Genomic DNA, 15,703 nt, shown 5'->3' with positions numbered 1-15,703 from the left:
GGTAGTTAATCCTTTAAAGAGGAAGCAAGGCTCATGTACACCCTCTTTTGTGTATCATTCATCTAATTCATAAGATCAGCTTCCCTATCCTTGTAATCTCTGGCTTCCCTACACACATGGTGAGAAATGGCACTTTGAGACTACAGCCCCAGCATCTTGCCTTCATTCTTACCAAACTTTTTGAGTCCTGTCTGTCTGCTAACCATCTATTGTAAAATAAAATAAATAGAAAGCCCTGCCCTTCTTGGAGCAGTGATGCAACTTTCTTTTCCCAAGTGATACCATTTCCTCCCTCCTTCCCAGTAAAGCACCGTAAGCTGCTGACAGAAGGTGTGGGACCAAATTTTGATAAGAATATTTGTGTTCAGGCAGTGTTTTGACAAGCTGCCAAAATTCTGCAGACAACAAAAGCAACAAGAGAAAAAGAGTATCTGTTTTTAGTCTTTTGTAACTTAGCTAAAAAAAACACTCTAGGATTTCAAGCAACAAAGAAAAAGCACGTTTTTGACTTTGCAGTTATCTCTGCTGATTTCCAAAGGCCTGCAGTAAATAATAGACTTAACAGAGGTACAAAAATCTTTCTAAATGAAAAGCGTTAGACAACCCAGACAAGAATAAAAGGGCATCAACTGCAGACTCTTGATGCCCTTAAAAATAATTAAAAGGGTATTTTATCAGACAGCTGCAATCTGAATTCAAACAGTAGCTGTGGGCCAAATAATGTACAAATCCCAAATTCACCTCAGTGAAATGATACTTCCACATCTGTGCAACGTTGACCTCATTTCTTACTTTCCCATCTCATATTGTTCCTGGTCTACCAACTACATACAATTAAAATAAAGTTGTCTGAGGCTGTATCATTTCGTGCATACAGTTCATTTTCTGCATACAGTTCCCATTTTGCCCAAAGATAAGGCAGGGAAAGCAGAGGGAACCCGCTACAAGAGAGAGACATTCTCTGAATTGGCAGCTCCTAAAAGTGCACCCGCTGCCACTGAGAACCAGCAAAATTCTGATCCCAACTGTTGAACTACAAAGAAAATTGCACAAAGACATCTCCATGGAGGTTTCTATGGAAAATATTCTACAATGCAGCTTCAAACAGCTTGGCAGGGGGAGCAGAGGGAGGGAGAGGGGGAAGGCAGGGAGGTGTCATGCAGTCAGACTCCAAACTTTACGTAACATGTGACACTGAAATCTCCTTGGTTCTTGTGCCCAAAATATAGAAGGGGGAAAGCAACACCCCTTCTCCACCAGAAAATGTGGACTATAAAAAATTATGATTAATTGTTTCAAAAATGCATATAACTGCTTTTTCAGTAATCCTGTCAAATCATCCTCTTAGCATTACAAAACATCCACACAGAGCCATCTTACTTCAAAACTTCCATTATTTCAATGTTTTCAACAGGTTTGATTTGCCTCTGAATTATAGGGAATTCACTGCTCTAAAATGTCAATACACCTTTAGACTGTCCTAAAAGAGACAGCACTGTTGCTAATGACTTGAGGGATTTGTGTTCCTCTGCACATCTAGTCATATCATGGGACAAGGGCAAAATGCACATCTTTAGCCTAGAGAATTCAATTTTCCTCTTGAAATTCAAGCACTTCCCCCCCAATGTCTGATTAGCTACTAGAATTAAATTTATTTTGCTAAGCATATACAGAAGGCAGCCTCTGATACAGCTATGATTTGGTCTATTAAACTCTTTGAGAACTCTGATCAAGGTCTCAGCTGTCCCTAAAAATAAATTCAGGATGTTGAATGTCCAATTGAACAGGACAAGGGAGAATGGCTTTAAACAGAAAGAGAATGGGTTGAGATTAGATATGAGGAAGATATTCCTTACTGGGAGGGTGGTGAGGCACTGGCACAGGCTGTCCAGAGAAGTTGCTGATGCCCCATTCCTAGAAGCACAGAAGGCCAGGTTAGATGCAGCCCCAAATAACCTGGTCTAATGGAATGTGTCCCTGCCCATGGCAGACGGGTTGGAACCAGATGATCTTTAAGGTCCCTTTGAACATACACCATTCTATCATTCCATGCAACAGGAATTGGAGAGCAAAGAAGTGACACAGCTGGATACAATGTGGATGTGGAGAAATGCTATATAGCTGTTCCCCCTATGGCAATCAGTGGCCCACATGTAATGATGGGGACAATAAAAGGGGACTAGCATGTCCTTTATCCCTGTCATAAATATTCTCCAGCAGTGGTATAGGAAAGAAAATCTATCAAACTATGCAAGAGGAAATCACCTCTCATTTTTCACATCAAGCACAGAAATAATTTAGTCAATATAATATACAGTCACAAAAGAGACATGGGCTCTTTCTCTAGACCAATACACTCAAGAAAAAAAAAAGTAGCTGATGTTTAACTGTGCTTTCAACATGTACCGAAAAGTACAGCTGAATCCTCTTTTGGAACGATGGGATGAACTCTGCTAACACAATGAAGACGGAAAACGTTATTTCACCCACTGTCATCACTTCATTAGACTTCTCCCTATTGTTGAAAGATATAAAACTTTTTCCTCTGAGTTTTATCTTGTGAGTCATTAGACTGCTTCCTTTGCAACTCGAAATCCTACCTGTGATTGTACCACAGGCCTAACTTGAAGCAATATGATAAAGATCATAGACTGGACTGGGTTGGAGGGGATCTTAAAGACCATTTAGTTCCAATCCCACTGCTATGGGCAGGGACACGTTCCACTAGATCAGGTTGCTCCAAGTCCCATCCTATCTGGCCTTGAACACTTACAGTGATGAGTGATGACAACTTTTCTGGACAGCCTGCACTAATGCTTCATCACCCACATAAGTTTCTAATATCTAATCCAAACCTGCCTTCCTACCATTTAAAACCATTGCTTCTTTCCTGTCACTCTCTGCCTCTATAAAAAGTCCTTCTCTCTCCGTTTTATAAGCCCCCTTTAGGTATTTAGGTAAGGTTACAATAGCCTTCCCTGGAGCCTTCCCCATGCCCAACAACCCCAGCTCTCACAGCCTGCTCTGTTGTAGAGGTTTTCCATCTTCATGGCCCAGCTCTGGACCCACCCTATGAGGTACACAACTTTGTGCTGAGGACCTCAGAGCTGGATGCAGCTCTCCAAGTAGGATCTCACAAGGGCAGAGGAGAGGGGGAATCACCTCTCTCAACTTGCTGGCCACATTGCTTTTGATGGTTTGCCTTCTGGGCTGTGAGTGCACACTGTTGGCTCATGTCCAGCATCTTATGTCCAGCTTTTCAGCCACAGGAATCTCCAAGTCCTGCTCTGCAGAGCCACTGCCAGTGACTTCTTCTCCCAGTGCATACTCATAGCTGGGGTTGCCCTGACACAGGTGCAGGACCTTGCACTTGAACTGCGTGGACAAAGCACCTCTCTTCATACCCTTTTTTTTCTCCTTGCAAAAGCTGGTACAGGTATGAGGCAGCACTTTGGGATCCATCCCAACCACTCCCCCTAGCCTGCCTGGATAGACAGTGGAGAAAAGGTTAGAAAATCCTTTTCTTATATATATTTCTATATCTCATATTTTTGTTTATTTATATAATCTATTCTTTGATATATTCATATAATATAAATATTTTATGTGCTTTATCCTGAAGTGTCTAAACCAGACCAGACATCATCCTAATGGTGCCCATTTTTCTCTGCTGATTATAAAGTAGAAGTGACTGGCTCAGTATTAGGAAAGATGAATATTAGCTGTGACTGTCATTTTTGCTGGTCTAGACTCATTTCTGCTTTGCCTTTTTTATTCTGTTTGCTTTTTTTTGCCAATTCTATCTCTGAGTTACAAACTCCAATATCTGATATTCATGCTTACCAAATGTCAGTTGGAGTCTCTGCATGAAAAATACCATATCTTAGTTAAATAAAATAAAACAAGCAACCAATAAACAACCAAACACAAGCCACCCTCATCACCACTCCCAACCCAACTCACAAACACAAAAGCTAATTATAAATGTAACATTTAGATCCAGGGGTTAGGTTACAGTAAACTTCAGGATTTATTTTGATCAAGGCAAATGAAAGCCAGTCCTGACAGTGAAAATCCAAGCAGATGACTTGTTTTTGCAGAATTCTGTCTGCATACAAATTGCCAGGAAGATTGATGGTGCACCCAATGCAGGGATTAGAGTCACTGCAAAACAGTGATAAATAAATAAAAATATCTCAGTTTTATTTATTACTACCCACTGTAGGTATTCATCATTAAATTTCTGACTCCTGGGATTTTTGCATGTACATTATATATGTTCATTTCTCCTTTGCTCCTAGATTGTTTGGTTACTTTCTCCCTTTGAAGAAGAATAAGGAACATGGTCCATAGGAAAGATCAGACTCAAATAATTTATCTCTTACATTCTTCCTCTTTAATAAAATGTATTAAGGCTGGGATTGATGTAGTTGAAAATACTATTTTTGGTTTCTTAGTGGTCACACCTCAGCAGATTGCTAACAATAACTGTAAATTGCTTTTAATCTGAGGTCTCTATCAATTCTCACATTGGATGGTTACAGATAGTGAAAACAGGAAAGGGAGAATATAATGATCATCTACAAAAATATATACAGAGAATTAAAAGAACTACATTAGACCTCCCAGAAGAAAAAAAATATTTTATGTTGTTTTATATATGCTTCAGTGATTAAATCAAATTGTCTTGGTTTGAAAGACAAGTGTCTGCTAAGGAAGGCAGAAGCCTCCCTTGGAATGGAAAATGTAAACCACTTCCCTCCAAATTATTATAATTTTGAAATTAAGGGGCTCTATGCAAAGATATGAGAATAGGAACAACAGTTCTTTACTAATATGTATAAAAACAAATATCAAAATAAGAATTCCTAGAACCCAAACACAAATAGATCTGAATTATTTTTCAGAAAAAAAAAAAAAAAAAACCTGGTCTAAAAATCTCAATAACAATAATTCTGAAGAGCTGGAAATCTAAGATTAACTTGATCAACGGTTAAAAACACATTCTCTGATTTCTTGCACTTTCTCATGATTAGAAATATTACATGGGCCAACCAAATGAGTTGATGCATTGACTATTTAAAGCAATGCGATTTTAAACTCTTTTCAAAATGTACAGTCATATGTCTAATAAAGCCAAGAATGTCAATTACTCCTTCTGTTGGGGACAGCCAGTCTTTCATCTTGTGCTTCAGATCACTGCAGGCAAGCTTAAGAAATCTGTCAGCCTTCACACACCCTCACACAGTGGAAATACAGTTGTGCGCTCAAAAGGGAAGGTATGCAGACATGCAGCATATGACAGCAATGAAGAGACACACGTAAAAAAATCCCAGCCCAGCTCACTTGGTAAAAGTTGCATCTAGCAGGATGTTTAAAAATGAACTGTTTGTTCCTTAAAGTAAACCACTGGAACATTAAAGCAGAGTTTTAAAAATAGCTTTTTCTAACATTCAAGAATTTACATTTTTATGTCATTCTGTATTTACATGCAGCTTTTTCACCAAAACATCAATTTGACATTAAAAAAACATTTAGATCAAAGGAATGATGTGCAGAATGATCACTGAGCATCAGTGAGCAGAAATTAATTTTAAAAATAGGTCCATTTGAATATTCTAGCTATTTAAACATGTATTTTCTGTTAGAAATAAAAAAAAGTAACATTAATACTACATGGATGGCTCCTCCAGATGCGACCAGTTGTTAGGCTAAAGTATCTGCTGCTGTATACATACAAATGTAACACAGAAGACAAAATTAATACAGCAGATAACAGAGAAACAGATCACTTCTTAAACTTTTGTTTAGTATCTCTGACTAATGCTAGAAGTGTACATACTGCCTTATAGTTCTTAGATCAGCAAACCAAAACAGGCCAAGATAAAACAAATTTTTTAGGGCTTGGGGTTTTTTTCCCACTAATAGTTATCAAAGTAGATTATGAGCAAAATAAATTAGCAAAATCAAGGTACAATATGAATAGTATCAGTCAGTAGACTATGAGCACAATAAAACTGAGATGATGAAATATATACAAAACCAATTATCTTCTCACACCACCCAGAATATACTGCACAATGAATTTAAGATTAAATCTAAACCAGAGAGAAGACCACAGTTTATATATCTTTTAACTCAGCATACAACTGGTTTTGAAAAGCATTGTGGACTGGAGGTAAAGGAGTGTTAGATGGAAAGCAGGAACAATGCTAAACTGTGAAGATTAGTATGGACTGTGAGGAACATTGCACTAATGACCTCACAAAAATACTGCACTAAAGACTTGCTTCTAATAAAATCATTTGAGATAACCGATCAAGTTGATACGTGAAAAGGAAATTTCCACTTATCAGTCTGATTATCCTACTTAGCTGACTCTATCACTGGATCTCATATCAGTATGCATCAGCAGTTTAAGAAAAGGCATTTGCCCTCAGACCCACTTTAATGGTTTTAGTATTTTCTTACAACAAACTGACAGGATCCCAGTTAATGCAGTAAGATCATTTAAAGCCATGATTCTGTTTGCTCTCTCCCTTCCAGAGTCAAAGAAAAAGTTAGCCTCAGTTCTCATTTGTAACTAGCTATTCAGCCCCCAAAACAGATGGAAAATTGGTTATTACTGAATAGCACCTAAGCAGATTCTTATATATTATATATATATATGTATACACACACATCTACAAGGAAAATTCAGTACCTAAGGGGACAGTTATACCTCTAACTCAGTCTTAACCACACACACACACACACACAAAAAAGCTAATTAAATTAAAGGCAAGACACTGGAAATAGATAATTAGAAAACAACCATGATCCAGTAGATGCTGTCAACTTTCAGCTGTCGTGACTCACAGAATACTGACAGAAAGCAGTCAACCCCATCCACCAATTACACATCTGTTTAAAAACTGTAATGAAGACATGGCCTTTCTAACCAACATTAACGTCCAAACAATTTGTTCTTCTTTGAGATAAAGCAGGGATGCCACTATATATCAATACATCTCAATGACTATTTTGGGGGTGAAAAAGAAAAGCAGGGAAAACAGAGAACAAAAAAAATCCCCATACTCTCCTCTGCTGGCAAAATATGTCAAAAACCCCTAACACCCCTAAATTCCCTAAAAATTTCCATGCATGTCTAATGCACACATTTAGCATGCACAGATATACATACACACAGACGTATGTATGTACGTCTGTGTACAGGCTCTATGTATGCATGTAATATTAAAAAATATTACGAAATATAAATATCTATAAAAACTAATGTGCTGGTTTGGGCTGAGATAATGTTCTTCACAGTAGCTAGGAAGGTGCTAAGCCTTAGTTTTTTGCTGAAAACTGTATTAACACGTTAACAGGCATGTTTTTGTTACAGCTGAGCAGTGGTGACATAGCTTAAAGGCCTTTTCTGCTTCTCACGCCACCCCAAGAGTGAGTGAGCTGAGGGTGCATGAGGAGCTGGGAGGGGACACAGCTTGGACAGGTGTCCACAGCTGGCCAAAGGAATATCCCATAACATGTAACAAAATCACAGAAATATGCTGAGCTGGAAGGGACCCTCAAGGATCATCAAGTCCAATTCCCAGCCCTGCACAGTAGCATCCCCAAGAGTCACACCATGTACCAGAGGACATTGTCCAAATGCTTCTTGGCCTTGGGGCTATGATCACTTCCCTGGGGAGGCTGTTCCAGTGCCTGGCCCTCCTCTACCCTTCCTGAGGAAGCTGTAACTGCAATGAGGTCTCCCCTCAGTCTCCTCTTCTCCAGGCTGAGCAGACCAAGTGATCTAAGCCACCCCTCAAGGCCCTCCACCATCTTTGTTGCCATCCTTTGGATGCTCTCTACAGTGTCATACTTAGCACAGAACTCTGAGGGAAGAAGGAGGAAGGGGCAGAAATTCAGAATGATGGTGTTAAGTGACCATTTCATGTGATAGAACCCTGCTTTCCTGGAGATGGCTGAAAATCTGCCACCCTGTTGGAAGTGGTGAATGAAATCCTTGCTGCGTTTTGCTTGTGTGCACCTTTTGCTTTACCTATTGAACTGTTTTTGTCTCAACTGATGAGTTTTCTCACATTTAGCCTTCTGCTTCTCTTCCCCAATCCACTATAGAGGAGTGAGTGAGCAGCTGCATGGTGCTCAGTTGTTGGCTAGGGGTAAACCACGACAATCTCTGAAAAAGCAGCCACTAATGAGCACTAGATTCCAACAGGCCAGTAAGCCCCATGGCAAACATAGAAGCCTGACAATTAATAGCTAAACAGCAATAACAGCTATAAATTCCATCTAACACTCTATCAAATCTGTTGTCATCTCAAACCTTTCAAGCTCCACTCTGGGCGCCAAAAAACACTATGCGAACCAAAAGCAGCACAGCTATGGTTATTTTGTGTATATTTCTGTGAATGTGAATATGTTTATAAATGCATTTACATATATGCACACAGAGACAAAATCTCAGTCACATATCTTCCTCAAAATTTGCATCCAAAGGATAAGGTAAATTTTGGATGAAGAGAACTAGATAGTAAATAGATATATAAATAAATAAATAAATAAATAAAATGTGATTAATTTAATTTGGACTGTGGCCTGCTTCCACAGCACAGGACATTAGCCACTCCTATTTCTAGTCTTCTTTTTCACACTGCTGCTCAATACTGACAAGCATGGAAATGAGGAAAGCTACTACACTGTATTCCTGTCTCCAAAGTCCCCAAAAGCACTAATTAATTCATAGACCAGCCATAGCTTAGAAATTAATGAAAGTGAATATCTGAAAGTTAATTGAAGCAAAAAAAAACTCTACCCTTTTAGACTTAGAGGGATTACTCAATAGCCTCTTTACATCTCTAACTCAATTGCTTTATTATTTGATTCAACTGTTAAATTTTTTTAAGCTATCAAAACATGAGAAAAATGTCAAAAATTAAAGTGTTTTCAAAACAAGGAACATCAGCTTTAACTGTTACTTACACCTGAAAAAATTAAGCTCTCAGATTCTACCCTTACATGTCACTCCTCACCCCATATTTTTAAAAATCCTTTTTCTTGACAACACAGGCCTTTTACTCCACATGTCAGGTGCTGACCCACTGCTTTTCATCATGAAGTACATCATCCACTACAAACGAAGTAGATGAGTCAAAGAACAGTATAAATAAACTATTTTTTAAAAAATGAAACCAAGCAGTAGATTTGGGTGCAGTACCAATTTATCTCCAATTCACTGGACCATCCCATCTGATGTACGTGAGCTGTGCTCCCATTCTGTGGGGAGATGGAAGGGTTATCACCATCATTTCACTGATGCAGTATCATCCAGCTGTGTAATACACTAAGGGACGTTGAGCAGAGTCTGGGGGCTTCATTTGACTCTTACCCCAGGGTTTCCACTAACTGCACTGGGACTTTATTTACTGAAGTTGAACTAAAAATTCACAACAGAACTGGCAAAACATAACAATGGATTTGTTCTCATCAGCTTAACATCTGCTTTCTGAATTAACACGAGTTATAATTATTAAACCAGAGTATTCACAACAAATAGCAAGAGCTGTCTGCCTCCACAACGATCGATTCTATTTCCTACAAGTTACTGCTTTTTGCTTGCATTCATCACTTTTTTTTTTTACAAATTGTAAACACTCAATTGTTTCTCAAGCAATTCATGCTTCATGTTTTTATTGATCAGCACAGTCAACTGTCTCAGTTCTGTGCATCAGAATTTCATACACTGTAAAATGCCTCAGTGCAATATGAAGGTACAGTTACTTTATATATAGTCCTATGTATGCAGATGTTCTCCTTTGGATGAATAAGGAAACATTCCTTGGTAGTCTATTTAGGACAAGCTTTAAATTTAAGAAAAAAAACAAAAAACAAAAAACCCCAAAAAATCCTCTTAGGAAATAAAACATCCCAGTCCTCAAACATCATCTACTTGTAATAGTCATCTAATCTGCATTATTTTCTCAATTAGAAAATAATTTTTTTTCTCTATTTTATTAAAAGCTGGAATTGTTCCCCTGAATACTAAGTCAACATTCTATAAAAATGTATAAATGAAAACTTCTTCAAAAATAGTTTTCTGGAAAAAAAAAACAAAGATACTAAAACTGTTGGCAAAAATTCTTCCCTCTGTCATACTGTATCCAGCTCTGGGCTCCCCAGCACAGGACGGACATCAACCTGTTGGACTTCCTCTGGACTCATACCTCTGCCCAGAGCAGCTGCTCGGTACCGCTGCCCAGAGCAACTGTGGATGCCCCATCCCTGAAAATGTCCAAGTCCAACCTGGTCTAGTGGATCCAGTGGTGGGGTTGGAACTGGATGGTCTTTAATAGTGCCTTCCAACCCAAACCATTCTGTGGTTCTACACTTCTTGTATTGCAGAAACTGTTAGTATTTCTAAAAGCAGAACTGAACCTAGTGATGAAGACACATTACACCATCAAGAGGCACAAAATAAGGAGGTATGCTTATTAAACTACAATTTAAATTAATAACACAATCCAAGATACTGGAATCTACTCTATTGCCAAAATACTATCTTATTTTGATGGAAATTTTAACCTCATCCTTGCTCTAGTGATAAACCAGAATGGCAGTTAAACCAGGCCTTTATACAAATTTCAGCACTTGGGTTAAATGATGCAGAAAGATTGGACTTTATTCTCCTCCCCACACAATTCATGCTCTACAAATAATTGGTCTTCACTTCCTGGTACACTGCAGGTCTGTTTCAACTTGCTTGGTTATAGCAACCAACACTGGTAGCACAGATCATGCCTTTCTCTCTTACTCATTCTTTCTAATCTTCTGCCTTTTCAACAAAATGTATTTACTTTTTTTGCTAATATCTTTTTCCCCCATCTAATTTCAAAACAGATTGTTTCCCCTTTATCTGACCTTTTTAATTAGACTTAATAATCCAATAAAATACTTAACACCAGTGGGCAGAAAATGCTTTACCTAGATGAAAACATTTGCTTTGACAGAAAAAAATATTAAAAGAAAGTGTGTGCCAAAATTATAAAATACAGAATTAAAGTATTTGTTCTGATGGTGAAGTTAAAGGTATCATGAAATTTCTAATTTATTTCCCAAATTCCAATCACTCAACTGGAGATACTCTGTTTAAGTTCACAACTGGGCTGACATGGCATGAAAACAACATGATATACAGACACACCCTAAGAGAACATCCCAGTTTTCTTCTCACTTGGTTCTGCTTCCCATTTTTTTCCTTGAATTATTTTTCAGTCAGACCAAGTTCACCACACAAGCTGCACAAACCTCCCTCTTCCTTTCCCCATTTCCTTGCTAGTTTTAAACTAACATACTGGCGTAGCTCCCCACCTCTGTTAAAAGGTCGTGTTTATCCCCAGTTTAACATAATTTTTTTTATTTGGGGGGGGGGGGGGGGGGGGTAAAATTAATCTCCAGCATGCTCAGTGGAAGTTTTCCACATGTTCTACTTGGATGAGTGTGTATTAGTTAGTGGGTCTTATTTTTAGCTGTTTTGCTGTCCTTTACAGTTTATTTCCTTAAATAGCAATCTGGATATTGACATAGAGCACAGATGAAAAACAAAACCTATTCCCTGTTTCACATATATTTAGGGACATGGAGTTTCATGTTTATAAATAGGAATATCTGAACTCAGGAGTAAAATTTAGCATCATAAAGTTAAAACAAAAATTATTATTGTAACTTGGAAATTTAAATCGATTCTTTTCATGGGAAATGAATCCACTTAATTCTAGACATTTTTAATGATGGAGCTGCAGCAGCCAGTATGGAATTTACTGATAATCTTAATTATACTATAAGCTCCACTCCGAATGCCTTTTAAACTTGAGGGGCGCTTCAACTGAGGTGGACAGGATCTCCCTCTGGAGGCCTTCAGAGGCATCTTCCCCTTTCTCTTGACAAGGTTGGAAACTTGGTTGCACAACAGGTTGGCTCCTGCATGCATACTCAGCCTAAAGGTGCTCACCCTCTCCTTCCAACTCTCTATCACCCATATCCTGACCTGTATTCCACCCCTCTGTCAGCCATGGTGATTCAACCTGGATCAATGAAATAACTGAGTTCTAAGAAGAAAAAAAATAGTTATTTATAGGTTAAATTATTTTTATCCCAAATCATGTCAGAGATCTCATATTAAGGGAAAACCATAAAACTGCACCAGCATAATTAAAAGAAGCAATTGACAACACCAAAATAAAATAAAATATAAAGAAAACAAACCAAAAAACATCAAAGCAAAGCACCATGGGAGGCATTAATTTGTGAGTCCCTTCCCACTCAGAATATTGTATGATTCTATGATTCATCTCTGAATGCAGATACCAATAATTAATAGAATCAGTATGGCTTCACAATCCTGGTAGTTTGAGTGAAAAACACTGCAATGAAGACATGAAAGAAAAAGGACTTGCAAAACCTCACTTGAAATCAGAGGAAAGTGCAATTCCTAATTGTTTTGCAAAACTCTGCCCAAAGCAATGAAAAATGGCAACGTTTCTGATAAAATATGCTCTTCAGTGAATCTGAGATGAGGAAAAAAAAAACCAGATGGAATTTTCAAACATTTTAGCAAATCATGCAACCTCATTAGTTAACTACACTGGAGTAACTTCTTTATCAAGGCAGATGTATCAAACACAGGATCCAGGAAAAGCTCAGCTATATAATGGAACTTGATCATTTTCATGGCTTTGATACAAGTTTGAATTAACCGAAATTTCCTGCAAACAATGCAATGCATTTACTTGTGCACTTTTTTGATGGATTCTTTTCAGGTTTTCCCTTTCTTTCCCTATCCCTATCAGCATTTTCACTCTATATCCTAGCAAGTGGATCTTCCATAACCACATAAGCATCACAGAGACAACCCATGTGCTTAATCTACCTTAATCTTTGGGAAGTCTGTCTGTTCATCTATATGATAACACGCAACAAGATATGTGAATATAAACTTTCCCCTTCTCCGGGGGAATCAATGGTACTTCATTGATTCCAAATGGGTTTCCCATTTTTACAGGACTTCTTGTAGTACTTACATGGGAAATTTAGTCAAGACTGAGATGGGAAATTTTTTTCTTTGATTTAATTTTATGTTTAGTATTTTACAGTTTTTTAATAGAGCTCTTTAATGAAATGAACAATTTAAAGATATTTTTGATGATAATATTCAGAGGACATGCCTGCTTCATACCAATGCAGACAGAATATGCATAATAATTGAAACATCAATAAACCAAACCTATTTAATTGCCTAATATTATACAATGTTTAGAGTTGACATTTAATAGTCACATTTAAGAGTAACTTAGGTAAAAGAAGAATGCAGCTGTATGTTCAACAGGCAACTTATCTTGCTTCTTTGTGCTTTGAAAATAAAGTATTTTAAACTACCAATTTATCTAATAGTACACATCAGTAAGTATTCAGCAACATAGTATAATACTCTTCTTGACAGGTTCTAAATACCTGTTCCAAGAACGTCAAGTACATAGTTATTTCAGTAAAGTAAGATTTATAGTATCTGACTTTTGTGTAAAAAGATTCAAGAGAAAGCTGATGATCTAGCTGGTGACAAAATGTATTTTTTTTAATTGACATAATAATTAAGAAAATTTGTATGAAGGCAACCACAAACCATAGTGCATCTCTCTTGTAATAACTCATTATGCAATGTTTTACACTAAACATTCATCACTACGTGATTTTAAAAATTGGGATCAAAATAAAACTAGGATAATATTTTTGTATCTACAGCAGCAACACAAAGATGTAAGTTTGATTCCTGCACAGCAATATTCCGTAACTTTGCTATTGTTGGTGAGTATGAAAAGTTTGAGAAGAAAACACTATGAGGAAGAGGGTAAAATAGTTTCTGTTGACATTTATACATCTCCAATTAAAGAAAATGTACAAAGACGGCAGCTATACAAAGAACAAAATATCCACTGCATATTACTAAGGTAAATCAGTTACAGATAATGGCATGTATTACACATAGAAAGACAGACAGCTAGATTAATACAAAAATATAATAAAAAATTACAGTGAAACAAAAGATAAAGCATTGTTAGACAAAACACCAGAAGATCTGAGAACTACTGAATCAGTGTGATTCCCTCCAACATACTGATGATTACAAAGCACATCTGTTCTAGAAGAAATTATGCTCTCTGCACAAGTTTACTTGTATGTTACTTATAACAAGTAACATATAACTTATTACAAGTAACTTATATGTTACTGCTGATATTAGCTCAGTTAAAATCCATCACTCTACGACACATTTGGTCTTTATAGAGAAATCTAGTTTTACAGATACAAACCTAAGAGTTAACAAGCTTAATATTCTTACAATACTTACTGCTTCACTGATTCTCTAGAACTATGTCTTCGACAAAACCAAAAGTCTAGTCTAATTCTTATTTCCCAGGAGTTTTCCCACAAATCTGCAAAATAGAAGATTTCAAGTATGTACTGTGGCAATTCTGCTTCTCAAGGTTTTTATATGCCACTGCCCTCAGTCAGATTTATTACTACCCACATAATCTAATATAGAAAGAATTCACCCGATTGGTTAAACTGCAGAGCGAAACGCTGCTATATAAAGAAATATTTTGAGCTTCCAGTCTGGGATGTTCCATGAGCACAACAATTTGAAGAAAAAGAGAATTTCCATTTACAAGTAAATAAAAAGCTACACTCCAAATATTTTCAGCTATTTGAGATATTTTTAAACATCTGCATTTCTTATCAGCATTGGCATGGCTCAGACTGAAGGGGCACATGAGATGGAACCATCCAGGAGTTTGAAGGAGGGAACAGCCACTCCTGCTCCTCCTCGCTGCCTGCCCAGGGGAACAGGTAATATATGGGGGGGTTATGAAGAAAATAAATGAAACACAAAAAATAAAGCATTTCTGCTCATTTCCAAGCACCTTTCATGTTCCCACGAAAGCCTCCTTGCAATGGATGACCTCCATCCCACGGGTAATTTAAGGACTGAAATATGAAGGGCACAAGTGACACAGATGGAACCCAAAATACAGAAAAGAAAGGATAATGACACATAGGAAGAAAAAAGGAGAGTTGATGCAATGACACAAGTGACTGAAGTCCAAATGCACTGGAGTGAAGGATGGGTATGAAAAAGCATGGAAGCAACATGAAGAAGTGAAAATAGTGTAATATTTACTGAACAAAAGGCCTCTGCCTTCCCAGGTTACCTCAACCACTTGACATGACACCTTAACTTGTCTACACATCCTAAAAGCCTCTATTAACATTTTTAACTAGAGCCTATATTAAAACAAAAATCCTATCTCTTCTTGTCTAAACCATGAGATGATTAAAGTGACCTTCTAATAAAGGAAAATCAGTTATTTATACTCCAGCACCAAGGAATGGCACTTGCTTTTGTTCTCATTAAATGTACCTCTTCCACACATATTATCTACTTACTTATACATAAGGACAGTAAAATGGCTCAGATGTTCTTTACAAGATACATTTTCCCTGTTTTGCAAACAGTTTTGATGCCTAATATACAGTGCTTGCTTCTGCGGAAGTCAGCTGAGCTCCTAAGTCTTGTGTAAATTCAATACACTGACATACTTAGTAAATGAAAATGCAATTCCCTTTCCCATGTTATTTTGATTCA

At 37.3% G+C, this 15,703-nt stretch overlaps 1 protein-coding gene across 2 annotated transcripts in view; it reads right to left on the bottom strand.

Moving 5' to 3' along the window:
• DGKH (diacylglycerol kinase eta) overlaps positions 1 to 15,703 on the bottom strand; it is a 155,506-nt gene that overhangs the window by 112,824 nt on the left and 26,979 nt on the right. The gene's annotated exons all lie outside the window — the stretch shown is intronic.

This window comes from Poecile atricapillus, chromosome 1 (assembly GCF_030490865.1).
Source record: "Poecile atricapillus isolate bPoeAtr1 chromosome 1, bPoeAtr1.hap1, whole genome shotgun sequence".
In the NCBI taxonomy this organism is placed as follows: domain Eukaryota; kingdom Metazoa; phylum Chordata; class Aves; order Passeriformes; family Paridae; genus Poecile; species Poecile atricapillus.
This window is presented reverse-complemented; position numbering and strand designations above follow the sequence as displayed.